The 18162-nt window shown below is 34.4% G+C and overlaps 1 pseudogene; it reads right to left on the bottom strand.

Moving 5' to 3' along the window:
• Positions 1-17223, bottom strand: LOC110775379 (cysteine-rich receptor-like protein kinase 44; annotated as a pseudogene).
• Positions 17224-18162: the final 939 nt, after the last annotated feature.

Below are 18162 nucleotides of genomic sequence, written 5' to 3'. Positions count from 1 at the left end.
AGCATATTCTTGCTGTAGACCTTGAACCATTGGCTGGTGTTTCCGTTAGCCTTAGCTTGTTCTCTGTATTAATTTTGCTAATACGCTACAAGTGGCATATGTAAGAAATTCAAAAAACAAATCTTAGTAAAATAATATAGTACGATTACAAATTAATAAGTAAATTAAACACATGGAAAAGAAATAAACCTCTTGTTTAGGACTACCCCAGTACTCATCAACAAACCAGATCCATGCTTCCTTATCAACAGTCGAAGGTTTATTGGCTCTTGCCTGTGCCTTTGTCTTGCCTCTATAATGTGCTTCCTTGAGCCTGAATCTCCAATGTCTATATAAAATAGAGCACTGAAAGCTCAATGCTTCAACTACATTAGCACTACCAACCTTCTCGGGTAAATTATACTTCCCTGCATGACAACCATAAAAAATATTCATATAAATTCAGAACTTTTAGATATTCTTGTGTAACATGCAGAATATTCAGTTAGTCCATTCAATTAGTCATTCTTATGTAAGTAGATGAATCTTTGTTATAAATAATGTTGTCTGACACTTTTTTCCAAATGATTATTACTCTGAGATGCGATCAGCAGTACACAGTGAGCCTCCTACACCTTTGGCAGCTCTATATCAAATGTACACAGTGAGTGGTAGCTTTATACCTCAACCTCAATCCACAATAACTTACCAGAATTTTGTCATACAACCTTTGTTTTTTATCTGGATCCATTTTAGCCCAATTCCTGTTATCAAAGCAGTTTATTAATGAAACATATATTATACATGTACGCGAAAGATAAGCTACAAAATTAAAGTGAACATAGACATACACTGAGTTTATGGGACAAAACTCCTCCACCCAATTGCTACAATCACATATGAACTCATTTGCCTTTTCCTCAACCACACGTCGAAGCTCATCCAAGAAAGTGACTGTAACCTTATCTTCAGCATTCATCCCTTTGGGAGCATATTTTATGGCCCTCGTAGGCCCGCGCCTCTTGCGGACAGGAAATTTAAGCCGAATAGCAGCTTGATCAAGTCTCCGTTGCTGACGGTAAGTCAACTTCAGTGGCTCGGTTTCTTGTTCAATTTCTTGTTGAGATGGTGTTGTGATGATTGACATTTTCCTATAAACATTCATTGAACATTATATCAAAAGTTAGTGAATCTATATTAATAGTTGTTCAAGATATTTTTCTGTAAATAAAAAGGAGATATGCAAATGCTTACCAATTATATATGGCTATAATAATAATAATAGTTATCTATATACTTCAATACAAATCATATAATTAAAATAACATACTTGAAAAAAAAACATATTATAATAAAGTCACTATAATTAAATAAACACATTAGAAAAAAAAAAATCATGATAACACCAGTCATTCAAACACAGACTATAACAAAAAAAAAAAAAAAAGTTCCCTTGTATGCTAAATTTAAAGTAGTCACTTCAAACATAATTCCTCAAAATTATCAATTGCAGCTCCTCCTAGAATTGTCGCGATTCTTCACACACTATAAAAACAAGCACCATTTCGCCACTATCAAAATTGGAAATTGTTAATAAACTAAAAATCAAAGGCAAAATCATAATTTTATAAAATATCCATATAAACTATACCAGTTGTGATTCACTAGTTGGTGAATCAGTAGAGCTGTCACTTTGAGATCCCTCGTCATCAAGATCATTGTCAAAATCTTGCAAGATAGACTCTGTATCGAAAAACTCATCCTCGCTTTCTTCATCATCTTCATTCACCTCATGTTCACCATCTATTTCATTCATATGATCATCATCTACAATATGAGCATCAACCACCTCAAATTCAACATCATTTCTCACTAAAGGGATATCTCCATCTTGCTTATCTTCATAGTTGGGTACATGTGATAGCACATGTTCCCATATTGATTCCATTTCTTGAGCCTCTTCGTCATTAGGGAAATCGAAAAAGTTTCGTGGATTAGCTTTAATGAAAAATCTCCATTGCGGTTCATTATGACAAGCTACATAGAACACTTGCTCAATTTGAGAAGCTAATGCAAATGACTCATTGGTTTTCAACCTCCGATGAACATTGATAAGCACTGCTCCTAAATTACCTTTTTTGATCCCTCTTTCCTCATCGAAAACATCAAACCACTTACACTTAAACAACACAATTTTGGGACTACTTTGATTCTTTAAGGCATCATACTCTAGCACAACAACCTCCTTTAAATTCGCATAGAAATTATTTTGTCCGCTTTCCTCGTCCCCTTTCACAACTACACCACTATTTTGAGTCTTTCGATTTCTTTGCCGTTTTGTGGTGTGAAATCTAAATCCATTAATGACGCATCCATCAAAAGAGACAACTTTTTTCATCGGTCCCCGTGCTAAACACAACAACTCTTCGGTAACTCTAGGATCCTCTTCTTTCCAAAGCTTTGCAATCTATATGTCATTAATAGTTAACAACTAAACAATTAAATAAAATAAAAAATAGTGAAACAAAAAATGCATTCACGTACTCTATTTTCAAACTACTTGCAAAGGTCAATTTTTTGAGAGATCGGCTCGTTTTCATACTCACTCTACATAAAAGCATAAGCACCTACTTAGTTTCATTTATTAAATGAAAAAATGTTATATATCTATACATATAAGAAAACACTCACATCAAGAAAGGTTATGCTTAATCACAGTTAAACAATGCATAAAGTTGAGCTTCTCGTCTCTCTTCAACAATCAATTGTCTTATACTAGTCTTCCCCAAAGGCTTGCCTGTTCTAGAGAAGATGGACAAGTTATGCAGTTGAGAATGGCTAATGTCATCATTTCGATCAGGGCGATTGAATATCGTCTCAATCTTAGACATATATCCCGAGCAAAATGTCAGACATTCCATTTCAATGTACCCGTTAGCAATTGAAGCTTCCAGGTGAGTTTTGTTCCGCACAAATGACTTAAATGTTCGCATTGCCCTAATAAATAAATAAAATTAGTACAACAACACTATAAATGTAATTCTACTAAAACCATAGCTAACAAAACTCACCTTTCAAAGCGATACATCCAACAATAATGTACAGGCCCTGCTAGTATAGCTTCAGTAGGCAAGTGTATAGGAAGATGTATCATCACATCAAAAAAAGCAGGAAAGAATATGCGTTCCAACTTGCATAAGGTGATTGCTATGTTTTTTTCCATTTGCTTTAGGTCATCAACCTTTAAGGTTTTAGAGCACAATTGCTTGAAAAACAAACTAAGCTCTTGTAAAGGCTCTAGAACATTCTCATCTAAGACACCTTTGAATGCCGGCATAAGTAAATCTTGCATGAAAACATGATAATCATGAGTTTTCATTCCCATTACCTTTCCATCTTGCAAGGAGGCACACCGTGAAATATTTGATGAATAAGCGTCTGGGAAAGCCAATTTGGATAAAAATGTTACTATTTTCCTCCTTTCATTCAAAGTCAAATTGTAAGGTGCCGGTGGGACTTTGCACGTAACTTGTCATGCATTTTCATGTCTGCTAAGTCCAATCGAGCATTTAGAGAGTCCTTATTCTTTCCCGTTAAATCAAGAATTGTGCCTAAGATACTTTTTCATACATTCTTTTCCACATGCATCACATCCAAGTTGTGCCGAACCAAGAGATGCCTCCAATAAGGCAATTGGTAGAAAATACTTAGTGTTTTCCATTGATGCACGATATATCTTTCACATCTCTTACGTTTTCCATTAACCTCTTTTCCAAACTCTACATTTGAGTATCCACTTAATTGCTCCATCACATCATGCCCCGTTAGATGACCGGGAGGAGGACCCCTTTGCACTTTTCCACCAAACGACCTCTTATTAAGCCTCCATTTATGATCTTCTAGTATCCACCTTCGATGTTCCATATAGCAATACTTGTGTCCATGCTTCAAATAATGAGATTGTGTATCTAAATGTCAATTAGGGCATGCAAGAGCCCCTTTAGTGCTCCAACCGGACAAATTAGCATAAGCTGGAAAGTCATTAATAGTCCACAACAACACTGCCCGCATATTAAAAGTCTCTTTGGAATGTGCATAAAAGGTTTTTACCCCAGACTTCCATCATTCCTTAAGTTCGTCTATTAGAGGTTGCAAAAATACATCTATATCATTTCCTGGATATTTAGGGCCAGGATTTAATAAAGATAATATCATATTATCACTCTTCATGCACATCCAAGGAGGTAGATTATATGGAACCAACATCACTGGCCAAATACTATATCTACTACTCATGTTAGCCTCGGGATTAAACCCATCACTAGATAAACCCAAGCGTACATTACGTGCATCTTTAGCAAATTCAGGAAATATTGTGTCCAAAGACTTCCATGCTTCTGAATCTTCTGGGTGTCTCATTATACCATCATCTTTGTTATCAACTTTATGCCATCGCATATGCCTTGCTAACTTTGAAGATATAAACATCTTTGCAACCTCGGAATTAGGGGGAAATGACGCAAGATTAATTGAGGAACTCGAGTTGTCTTTTGGACATCCACATCCTCATCATCTGAATATTCATCACCGCCATGCACAAATTTCTCCTTCCATCTAGGAGCCTGACATTTATGGCATTTTTCTTCATTCGCAAATTCCTTTCAATAAAAAATGCAATGGTTAATACAAGCATCAATCTTTACATAATCTAGCCCCAATGCTCTTGTGTATTTTTTTGCTTGATTAGCATTTGCAGGGAAATGTTTGTCATAATTAAAAGCCCTATGCAAAGACTTCAATAACATTGTAAAAGAGTTGTCGGTCCACTTATTTCTTACTTTGTTGTGTAACAATGAGATAATGAACTCTGATCTCTTGTATGTGGTACACCCTGGATACAACTCGGCCTCCATATCTTCCACCAATGTCATTAACTCCTTTGGATATTCATTATTGCCCCCACTTGAACCATAATCAGTAGTATTGTCACTATCATCCAACACCAAAGAAGTTGAATTCCACACACTTGTTGCATCGAAAATTAATGGAGCCATGTCGTCAAAGGGCATTTCAGTTTCCTCAACCTCCTCGGTCCCCTCTGTGTCAGCTTCATCAATATTAAACTATTGCTCATCATTTTCTCCGTGACTAACCCATAGATTATAACTATTATCGATACCATATACTAGTAAGTGACATTGCATGTATTTTCGATTTTGGGCTAAAAGCAATCTACATTTCAAGCACGGACATTTCAACGGCGTTTCGTAACTTATTTCCTTGAAAGCAAACTGTAGAAAATCATCAACCCCTAATTTGTACGCGGTTTTTCGTCTATCCTTTTATCCCATTGTGATTCATCCAAGACCTATCTCTATTCATTCTTTAAATCAAGTAAAGTAAAAAAAATATATTAAAAAATATTTAAAAAATCTTAGTAGTTACATTAGATTCAAGAAAAAGTTATATGTATAAGGGGTACGTACACAAACAAGCAATAATGATCACATAAGCGCTAAAGGAGAAAAACAATGTATATCTAATTAAAACCTAAAATTCGTCATTAATTTATAAAATACTCAAGGATGTAAAGAACATCATTTATAAAAAATAAAATTGCATAAATTCTATAAACGCAAGCATGAAACATTAAGAATCCCTCTTTACATTAAGCTAAAGGTTAAATTACAAAATATTATTCCACTAAAAAATATTCTTTGATGATGCAAGAAACATACAATAATATACAATCATTAATTAATGAATGAGACACTTTTCTTGTGTACTGTTTTGCATGACTGGAGGATCTATGAGAATGTAGGACAGAGTGTCTAATAAGCTTGCTAGTTTCCCTAATTCTCAAGCTAATAACATGTTAATAGTTATCATGTTATGGTTTTCTAATTGCAGGCTTGAATAACTAGTTGACTGAATTATTGAAGTTTTATGGCTTTAGTTACAGTATAGCAAGAAAACTAGAATTAACTCTTGGGCATTGATATAAAAGTGACCAGTATTCAATGTCTTAAAGTGGGAAGATTTTTGTAGATATAATCTAGTGACATTGAGGTAGACTTGTTTATTTATGTTTACTTTCCTGCTGCTTGGTAGAAAAGTTGTACTCAATTACCTTGAACTCTTTCTTTTATTGTCTCAAGCATGTTGCATGTCTGGTCTCTTTAGCTTTCTGGTCAGATCAGCAGGTTCTGTTCAGGTCTCAGGTAGAGGTAATACAATGTTACAGCAGCTGGTCTGGGTGTTCAAGGATGAGCTAGCTTTTCTGGTCAGCAGTATGAACTAGGAAGGTTGTTTGGGTGTTGGTTATGAAAGCTTCTGGTTTAGCCTTGAAAACAATACAGTTTGCCCCTTGAAATGTGATAAATGAAATCATGAACCTTAAGAAGAATGGCCAATGGCCTCTACTATGAACGTTTTGGAGACTTGCCACCCCACACCCACTGAGTCACCGTGAACAAGGGTAAAGTTTTCTTATTCATGATTATAATCTTGTGAATTTAAGAGTTTTTTTTCTAGTTTCTTCACTAATTTTTTTCCAACTTTCTCTATATTTTTTCTTCAGTTTATTAAAATAAAATTTTGCAATATTTCAGTACCCAAGAACTGAACTTTTTCACAATCTAAGAACCTCAATTCCTTAATCTACCAACATGAGAAATAAATTATGTTCGGAATCACAACAACAATAATAAAAAAAAAAAGTAACCAAATATGCATCACTCTTCAAGTTTGCCATCACAGGGAAGACGTGAGAAGTGAGAATTGGTTTGATGATGAAAAAGGGACGCAAGCAAGTTAAGGGAAAATTTCCGATAATGAAAAGAGTTTAAACTCAACCCAGAATTCAAGGAGATGTAATGCTGACAAATTAAAAGTGTAGAAGGTGTATGTTTTGGTAATTTATGCATGACTTTGTTATCCAGTCAGTTAATTAGAGGATAAACCAGAGGCTTTCATAACCCACACCCAACACAACCTTCCTAGAACATTTTGAGCTAATCACAACACCTTCACATTTCTACTTATTCCATCGATTTCAAGAATATATAAATTTAAAGCCTCTGCAGTCTGAGTTCCAGGAAGTCTCTATTTACTAAGTTATATATAGTCTCTTGCAATTCACTACAATATTGCTCGTGGTCTTAAGTATGTGATGATTTTAAAATCGGAACATTCTCAACATAACTGCAGACTAAAACCTGAGTGCGAAAATAAAATATAAACATTCTCAAGCCTAGCAAGCTTCTATTTTTGCAAGGAATAACACTGAGAAATATTCAAGCCGCCACATAAAACCAACTTTTATCTCTTATTAACAGAAAATTCAGTTTGTCTGTTTCTTACTAATAAAACTTGTTGAAGCAAAACAGAAGCAAATTAAGCAGAATAGCATAGCATAGCATAGCATAGCATATCAAAGCAGCAGATAGCAAAGCAAAATCAAAGCACAAGCATCAGATAACAGATTCAGCAAAGCAGATGCAAAGGTGTAGCAGAATAGCATATCAAAACAAACAGTTTCCTCAACTTAATGCAAAGCTCTACTGTCTCCATGAACTCTATTATACATTTCTACTTATTCCATCGATTTCAAGAATATATAATTTAAAAGCTTCTGCAGTCTGAGCTCCAGGAAGTCTGTAGTGTTTCCATTGCTTCTCAAACTACAAAGGAGCTTGTTATTAAGGTTCAATTACTACCTACTTGATATGTGTCACTAAGGTCTATGGAATTGGTAAATTATTCTTTGTACCTATCTGACTTGGAAAGTATTATTTTTACAGGATTATGCCTTGTAGTCAGATGAGAGTCGCATTTATAATGCTGCACATCTGATGGTTGCTAGTCTTTCTGGTAGCCTAGCTCATGTGACTTTCTCGTGGTCTTAAGTATGTGATGATTTTAAAATCTGAACATTCTCAACATAACTGTAGACTAAAACCTGAGTGCGAAAATAAAATATAAACATTGTCAAGCCTAGCAAGCTTCTATTTTTGCAAGGAATAACACTGAGAAATATACAAGCCTCCCATAAGCTTGATACATCTATAGAAATTGATACCCCTATTCCTCAACTCAGCATAGAATCCGAGACTGCTAGTCCTAAACTCACCAGAATTCTGCCAATTAAAGTGTGTATTACAGGATTTACAGAACATTAAGATTTCCCAGAAGTTCTAATTTTGGTAGTGAACAACAAAGCCCTCTTGCAGACCGCAGGTTCTTAAATATAGCCTAACTATAACCCCCTCCTTACCCCCCAAAGTTGTATGATCTAACATATAATTTCTCTACCAAATGAACATTGGTGAATTGCAAAGTTATAGGAAATTATAGCAAAAATTATAGGAAATTCAGCAAAAATTATAGGAAATTCAACATATATTATAGGAAATTCAGCAAAAATTATAGGAAATTCAACATAAATTATAGGAAATTCACAAAAAGCTGAAAGTTCAATCAAACAACAATGTGATCGATATGCACAGATATGTTTAAATCGTGAGTGCGAAAATAGAAAAAGACAAGCAAAGGAGATAAGAACCTGGCAGAAGAGTGGTGTCGGATATGACCTCGCCGCCGATTTCAACCTCACAGTCTGTAATTTTTTTTATAAATAATGAATTGAATTAAGTATGGGATTGAGCGCTCAATTTCTCTGTAAATTAACCGAAATTGAATTATAATTCTCCCACCTGGTAATCCTTGAAGAAGAAACGTAGGAATTTGGCAGTAGCATTACCTCCGAAAGTGAAAGAGGCAGAGTTCGTGGAAAAGAAAGATCTGAAGTTCGTGGAAGTTGCAGAAGAGGGAGAGGTAGAGGTAGAGGTAGAGGGAGAAGTTGCAGAAGTTCGTGGAGGAGTGTGAAAGAAGAAGCGGGATCTTTCTTTTCCGCCTTTTTTTTTGGCAAGGGCAACAAAAAACAATTTTGGGCTGGATCTTTCATTTATAATGGGCATCAATATAGAAATAGGCTGTTGCACAAACATTATAAAGGGCAACAAAATAAAATTTTGTGGCCCAAAACATAAGTTTGGGCAACGGATTAATGAATTGTCGCCCAGAAAAGATTTTGGGCTACCGAAAATCTTATTGTCGCACAAAATTGTACATTTGGGCAACGAAATTATACACCGTCGCCTTTTGTTCTATTTAGGGCTACAAAGATATTTCTCGTTGCCCATGAAATATTAATCCGTCTCCCAAACCTGCTTTTTTGTAGTGATGCCTAAACAATTGTGTCATCTAAAAAAGAACGGAGTAAGTATAAGTTTTTACTCTTTGTGGGTTCAAGAACTCAAGTATATATAGGGTTTCTAGTACAACAAGAAATTGTACTATTAACGACGGGAAATCCCGTCGTTAAAGGCAAATAATTGTTGATTAACGACAGGATTTTCCCTCGCAAACCCGTCATAAAAGGGGGCCGTCGTTAATGGAAAATCCCGTCGTTAACCCGTCGTAAAAGACATTTGCGACGGTTGTTCCCGTCTTTGTTGGGTTGTTATCCCCGTCGCAAAAGCCCTTTTGCGACAGGATTTTTACCCGTCGTTATTAGGTTGTCATAAAAGATACAAATTTTTGTAGTATAGCCGTTTTGTCTATGGCATATTTTCCTCCATCGTAAGTTTCTTTACCGAGGATGAGTCTCAGTGACATCGTCGTTGTTTATGGAGACTCCAACGTACGGTTCCAAACCCTCTTGAAAAGAACCATACTCAATAATACTTGTTCTAGGTTCAAGTTGAGGTGATTCTGGATCCGATAGAGCCACATGGTGACCATTAAGGGCTGAGACGATTGGAGCCATGGTTGGCCTTTTATTTGCGTCTTCTTGAATGCAAAGTAATCCAATATGTATGCATCTTGTCACTTCATCGCTTATGAAGTTGCCATCAAGTCTTGGATCTACCAAATCTAAAATCACACCGTCTTTCCATAAACTCCATGCCTGCATTGTCACATGGACCTTGATCAATTACTCATACACATTTTATTCTTAGTCATATATAGGATCTCAGCTTAAAATATAGGATCTAATCTTAAAATATAGGATCTTAGCTTAGTTGTTTGTTAGAGTTAACAACAAACACTACAAGAATTTGTATCTTTAACGACAACCTAATTACGACGGGTCAAAAATCCCGTCGCAAAAGGCTTTTGCGACGGGGCTAACAACCAAACAATGACGGGAATAACCGTCGCAAATGTCTTTTACGACGGGTTCACGACGGATTTACGACGGGATTTCTATTAACGACGGCCCCCTTTTTGACGGGTTCGCGACAGGAAATTCCGTCGTTAATGAACGATTATTGGCCTTTCGCGACGGGATTTCCCGTCGTTAATAGTACTATTTCTTGTAGTGAAATATATACGACGAATTGAAAAAAAAATCCTTTAAAACCAAAAAATTATCCCCTCCGTTGTCCCTTAATTTTTTGCTCCATTACATTATTTTGGTCACCTTAAATTTTCATTAACATATGAGAAATAATATAGTCAGGTGAGATTTTGTCAGATTCGGCTCAACGTATATTTTTTTAAAATATCAACTTTCACTACAAAATATTATACCATTAACGATGGAAATCCCGTCGCTAAAGGCCAATAATCATTGATAAAATGACGGGATTTCTTGTCGCGAACCCGTCATAAAAGAGGGCCGTCGTTAACCCGTCGTAAAAGACATTTGCGACGATTGTTCCCGTCTTTATTTGGTTATTAGCCCTGTGGCAAAATGCTTTTGCGACAGGATTTTTGACCCGTCGCAATTAGGTCGTCGTTAAAGATACAAATTCTTGTAGTGTTTTTAGCATTTCTACTCGGATATAATTATGGATTTTTACGTTTTAAGTCATGTCTTGGACCTCGTAAAAAGTCTAATAGAGCAAACTAAAAGATTAGGAGGAAGTAATACAAGAAGATTTTATTTTTAATTAAATTGAATAGGGTTGTGGGGGAATAATGCTTGCACTACAAAAAATTGTACTATTAACGACGGAAAATCACGTCGCAAAAGGTAAATAATCGTTGATTAACGACGGAATTTCCTGTCGCGAACCCGTCATAAAAGGGGGCCTTCGTTAATAGAAAATCCCGTCGTTAATCCGTCGTAAAAGACATTTGCAACGCTTATTCCCGTCTTTGTTTGGTTGTTAGTCTCGTCGCAAAAGGCTTTTACGACGGAATTTTTGACCCGTCGTAATTAGGTTGTTGCTAAAGATACAAATTCTTGTAGTGTTTATTCTAAATGGGACTTACTCGTAGGCATAGACTTTCATCCTCGTAAGGGAAGGTTGTCGAGCTACAAATATGGCCAGTTACAATCTCCAAAGCTATTACTCCGAAGCTATAAACATCTGACATGATAGAGAAACGCCCCGTCAAAGCATACTCAGGAGCCATATATCCGCTGCAGTATGCAAAGTTGTTTATAGTAAGAAATTTAAGATAACAATGTGTATACAAGGCGACATTCTGTTACCAATACCAGGTCACAAGTTAAAAGAAATATTGTACTTACTATGTGCCAACAATCTTACTAGTATCCGCTTGAATTTGATCCCTTCCTACAAGTCTTGCCAATCCGAAATCTGCTATCTTTGGGTTCATATTTTCATCCAACAGTATGTTGCTCAATTTTAGATCTCGATGGATAATTTTCAGCCTCGAATCTTCGTGAAGATACAATAGACCTCTTGCAATTCCTAATAAGACTTTGTATCGGGTCTCCCAGTCAAGTGATGGTTTCCTATTCCGGCCTGCAATTTGTATTTCTTATGATCATTACTACTATTTATATTATTTTTTATCTACATATTTTGACTTTTACGTTTGTCATCGCTGAACTCTAATTATCAATTTGTCAATAAGAAACATTTAGAAAATGTTGATATTTTAGAAATATGTATTGAAAGGAATCAATCAATGTGACAAGATCTCTCATAGTTATGTTTATCCTTGTGTAGCAACCAATGATGGTTGAAGTCGAGCTTGTGAATAAAACAAAATAAAATGTATAGTTTTAGAAGAAGAAAAAACAGAGGAAAGTTGTATTATATCAACATGTAGGTCCCGTTTGATTTGACGTAAAATGATTTTCCATGAAAAATATTTTCCAACGAAAAATAAATTCCAAACCAGTGTCCTTTTGCTTGGTTGTTACAAGCACTACAACAATTTGTATCTTTAATGACAACCTAATTATGACGGGTCAAAAATTCCGTCGCAAAAGCCTTTTGAGACGGGGCTAACAACCAAACGAAAATGGGAACAACCGTCGCAAATGTCTTTTACGACGGGTTAACGACGGGATTTTTCATTAAAGACGACCCTATTTTATGACGGGTTCACGACAAGAAATCCCGTCATTAATCAACGATTATTGTCCTTTAGCGACGGGATTTCCTGTCGTTAATGGTGCAATTTCTTGTAGTGAAGCAAATTGATAGAAAAGGGAAATCACTACAAGAAATTGTACTATTAACGACGGGAAATCCCGTCGCGAAAGGCCAATAATCGTTGATTAACGACGGAATTTCCTGTCGTGAACCCGTCATAAAAGGGGGCCGTCGTTAATAGAAATCCCGTCGTAAATCCGTCGTAAACCCGTCGTAAACCCGTCGTAAAAGACATTTGCGACGGTTATTCCCGTCATTGTTTGGTTGTTATCCCCGTCGCAAAAGGCTTTTGCGACGGAATTTTTGACCCGTCGTAATTAGGTTTTCGTTAAAGATACAAATTCTTGTAGTGAATGGAAGAAGATGAAAGAATATTGAGGGAAAAAGGAAGAGGGAGATGAGGAAGAAAAGTGGAAAAGTGATTTCCATTCATATCAAATTGTCAAAAGTTTTCCAACTTTGAGATAGTAAAGGAAAATTGTTTTTCACCCTTACCAAAACAAATAACGTTAAATGATCGAAAAAGGGGAAAATCATTTTTCATAAAAACGTTTTACACCAAACCAAATAGAACTGTAAAGACAATATGACACAATTTAGCTAAGCAAGTCTAATTTGATCTCAGGGCAAAAATAAAATACTTCATACTAGTTTAAAACAGAAAGAAATATAGATAAGTGGTAAAGTCATGAAATTATACCAAGGAGGACTTTGTCGAGACTTGAATTAGGCAAGAATTCATAGACAAGCAACTTCTCTTCTCTGTATAAGCAGAAACCCAAAAGTTTTACCAAATTGTTATGCTGAAGTTTTTCAACTAAAAGAACCTCCGTCTTGAACTCTTGAATGCCCTGCCCTGAGTTTGTCGACAACCTTTTGACTGCTATTTCTTGTCCATTTCGAAGCTTCCCCTACCAATGTTTTACAAAAAAATAGAGCACGGCTTCGTAATATATTTAACTGGTTATGACATTGGCTGTCGAACTTGTAACATAGTACATCTATTAAGGTGTTAATTAGTGATTAAAGGATTATACCTTATAAACACCACCAAATCCACCTTGTCCAAGTTTATTACGCAGGGAGAAGTTTTGTGTTGCATTTCTTATTGTCTTGAAGTCAAATTTCAATGACTCCACAGCCATAAATTCTTCCAAATCTATAATATCAAGCGGAAGACCAACTGAGAATATTTTAAAATTACACTAAAACAATTCGTTAACACTAATGAGGAAAATTTATCAGAAAAAACCTTTAGAGTTACACTAAAACTATTTGTTACCAATAATGAATAAAATTTATCAAAATTGACTTTTTATAAGGTTGACTTTATAAGAAATTACTTTTTCTAAGTGGGACCTGGATGAATTATTTTTACTCACTTTGACCTTTTGTCGAAAAATGGGCATTGACCATTATTTTCAGGCGTTGACCCATCATGTTATGGTCACGTGACCATGAAAAACTTTAAATTTTTATTTTCTTTTATATTTTTCCCCTCAAACTCAAACTCTCTTTTATTGAAATTTGTTATAAAGGACCTTATCGTGATCACGTTTTTGAGAAAGGACCTTTAAAAAACGTGGCAAATTGAGACCTTAAATCACATTTTGGTTGTTGACTATGATCTGTAGCAGGATTTCGATCAATGATCTTTCACACATCACACAATGTACTAGACCTGATTATTGGTATAGAGAGTACCCCAATGTCATGTTAATAGAATTTATATTGGGTATGGTTCTTATTAGACAAGACTTGTATAGTACAGGGTCAATATATAACACAATAATTTTGAAAACTAAAATAGTTATGATATAAAAAATTATATGGATAGATTCTTATTCACTTGTATTCGCATATACTATGTAAGTATTTTCTTTTTCATTTTTCTTGTTCGTTTATTGACCCGTCCACTATCGGCCCATTATTGACTCGTGATCCGCTTTGACCCACCCATCATCGACACGGTAAAAATGACCCTTTCATAACCCGACCTCTTTTGACCCTGATCTGAGCCGCCTAATAATCAGGTCTACTATGCGTACTACATATTACACTACAAGAATTCGCGTGTTTACCTGGGGAGGGTTTTGCACGACGGTGATGGTAGATACAGAAGCCGGAACCAAATACGAGGAGCAAGATTGCAATTACTGTAGGAACACTGACAGCCACAAAAATATGTGATGATCTTTTATCGATTTTGGTATATTGCATATGAGAATTATTTGGTGGATTCTGCAACGGAACAAGAAGTGTTGTGAAAGGTTGTACAACAGATTCCTGCGGTGATAATCCATTTGCGGCGAGCGTTTGCTGAACATTAAATTAGCTCCAAATTTCTTAGCAATATCGGCCACAGTATTACCTGGTTGGATCACATAGCTCATAAGGTACCTAATCCCGCTGTCAACTTGAAACCATGTAGGACAAGCACATCTTAGTGGTATAGTAAGTCTTTCATTGGGGAATATATCTACTACATCTCGATTAAGTTTCTGATTACGGATGGCCGTGCAAGTTGTCAAACCTTCGAAGGTGTAGTTAGCTAATATGAAATAGCTGTCACCTCTTTGAATTTCATAACTGGTGTTAGCTTGGTAGAACCTACCTGCACAAGAAGAAAAACAGGATCTTTTACCAAAGTGGCTAATTTTACAATTTTATTTACCAAAATGACTATCTTTTAATTTTATTTCCCAAACTAGCTATTATTTAGATTTTAAACTAGCTATATTTTAATTTTGATTTTAAAGTAAAAGCAATGAATCGGTCTAAGTTTTTATTTTTATACTGAACCGGTTTGAGCTTTTTTAAAATAGTGAACCGCTTTGATTTTCTTTTTAATAGTGAACCGGTTTGATACATATTTTTTTTAATAGTGAACCGGTTTGATATTTGTTTTTAAAAATAGTGAACCGGTTTGATTTTTTTTAAATAGTGAACCAGTTTGGTTTGAGTATTTAAAAAACAAAATATTAAACTGATTTGGGTTTTAAATAGCCTCAATTGTTTACTTGAGCATATTTGAATTTGTACCTTCTTTCGTTCATTACCCTATTTATGTCATTTTTTTTTTCCTGAGTATCGAGTTCTACTGGGATACATGTTGCTTTGGACGAATATTAGGGACAATGGTTAGTTATGGAGTTATCATATTTAAGTTTACGAAGTTTTTAAATTTAAGTTTAAAGGTTTTAGTGTTTATTAATTTCTTTTTTGTCTAAAATAAAAAAATTATAAAACTGGTTTACATATATATTAAAAAATAAAAACCAAACCAGTTTAATGGTTTTTTTTTTTTTGTCTCAAAGTCAAAATAGTCATTTTGGTAAATAAATAATACGAAATAGCTAGTTTGGAAAATAGAATTTAAAAGTAGCCATTTTGGTAAATAAAATTTTAAAAGTAGCCAGTTTGGTAAAAGATCCAGAAAAACATATGTAAAGAAAAAATAGGATTTATAGAATATGACACTATTAGACGATTTTGGTAATATTATAATCAAATCGTCGATCATATCTATAATAGAAAATACATAAACTCAACATTTTGGCAAAACTAACATGTATATTAGACGATTTTGGTAATACTATAATCAAATCGTCGATCATATTTATGATAGAAAATACATAAACTCAATATTTTGGCAAAATTAACATGTATATTAGACGATTTTTGGTAATATTATAATCAAATCGTCGATGATATCTATAATAGAAAATACATAAACTCAATATTTTGGCAAAATTAACATGTATATTAAGCATATTGATTATTTTGGTCAAATTATCATATTAAACATACAAAATATATAATACGTAGAAGGACGGAAATTTCTTATTAGCTTTATAATTAGGGGATAAATATTTCAGTTAAAGGTTGGTTTTATAAAAAAAAGATTGAACAATTTTCGAATATCCATGCGTAGACGTGACCTAATCTAGTACTACGTTCGTTTCATAAAAATCTTTACGGTTACTTTTTACACAAATATTAAGACAAAAGTAGAAAATTTTGTTAAATATAATAAAATATGGATAAAATAAGAGAAATGTGTAAAAAAGTGGGAGGGTGTAAGAAAACAATGAATAAAGTAAGAGAAAGTAAGTGAAATATTGTAAATATTGTGGGGTAAGAAAGGTAAGGTAGTAATTTTCATGTCCAAAAATAGAATAAATTAAAGTGTAAAGAACATTATGAAATAGACTAAAACGGAAAGTGTAAAGAACATTTTGAAACGGATGTAGTATGAAATAATTGTCACCGCTTTGAATTGCATAACTGGTGTTAGCTTGGTAGAATCTACCTGCACAAGAGCAAATCACGGGGATGATCAACTCGATGGTCGCTTCCAAGGACATGTTCTCGGAGACGTGGTTGTTGATTGCCGATATCTGAGACGCATTAGCCGATAAAAGGGAGGAAATGGAAGAGATGTTGTTGTAGGAAGGTTGAGGTCTGTAAATAAGAAAAGATTGGCAAGTTGTATCACCGTTGCAATTGTAGAGGGCATAAGTGGCGTTGTGTGCACAATTTTTTCCATTATAAGGTTCAAAAGGCTGCTGGGATGTAATTGGGTAGGGGAAGAAAATCAAAGAGAGAGCAAAAGCGTAAGTCAGTGAATGAGAAGTCATTCGAAATGGATTTGGTGTGGATGGAAAATCAAATTGTTTCGGACAAATCTAGATAAATATAACCTATGATTTGGCATAAAAATTGGTCATAAATAAAACGGAAGATTTATAGCAAACCTTGTTCTTTTTGTTGGATGTTCCGCGGATTATTTGGCTGATGTAATTTGGGAGGACAAACCTTTTTAAACTCTGTTCGTTTTGTTTTAATGATAAATCCATGCTTGCATAAAAAATAAAAAAAAAAGGGAAAAACATATTATTCCATCTGTTCTAGAATAATGTTCTGTTTAAAATTATGACACTGTATAAGTTGAAAAGAATCTTCTAAATTATTTTCATATATAAGTAAAAACTTTTTCATGTGGGAGTCTTATCACAATCGAGTCTAGATCCTCTAGAGTTTAAATAAAAATCTACAAGGTAGAGTTGTATCTAAACCATACATTTTAAAATTAATGGCTCATATTGATGAGAAAAATACAAACCTTTAGGAAAGACGGTCTAACGTTTAGACCACTTTTATGCATGCAGTTTAACTAATTAGTTAGCTGGTGAAACCAAGTAGTTAAGTTTGAAATTTAATTAGTTAAGCAACGAAACCAGTTAGTTATGCAACCGAACCTATTAGTTAAGCACTGAACCAATTAGTTAAACGATGAAACTGATTAGTTAAGCAATGAGATCGATTAGTTAAGATTTTATGAGTTTCAGTTATTAATAAGTTTGTTCGAAAATAATAACTATTCGATTCATAAATTTAACTATTTGTCTTTATACCTTAACTATTTGGTTATTCAATTAGTTATGATTTTATTACTTTTAGTTATGTTTTACACTAGTTTAGTTAGTACCAAAAAAGTGGTCTAACCGTTAGACGGTCTTACACAAAAGCTTTTGTGAGAAAAAATAGGGGGAATTTTGGAAAGATAATATATGAACCATTGATTTTTCATTCAATGGTTGATATGTTCAAACTCTACCTTGTAGAGTTATTTTAGAACTCTAGAGGATCCAAAACCCAATCCAATTGTACTTTGAAAATATCAAAATTTTATAAGTCTACAAACGTTAAACAAATAAAAATAAGGCAAATTTGTCAAAAACTACCTTATAAAATTGGA

This window comes from Spinacia oleracea, chromosome 6 (genome assembly GCF_020520425.1).
Source record: "Spinacia oleracea cultivar Varoflay chromosome 6, BTI_SOV_V1, whole genome shotgun sequence".
NCBI classification, from domain to species: domain Eukaryota; kingdom Viridiplantae; phylum Streptophyta; class Magnoliopsida; order Caryophyllales; family Amaranthaceae; genus Spinacia; species Spinacia oleracea.
Note: the sequence above shows the minus strand (reverse complement) of the source record. Positions and strands in the feature narration are given on the sequence as shown.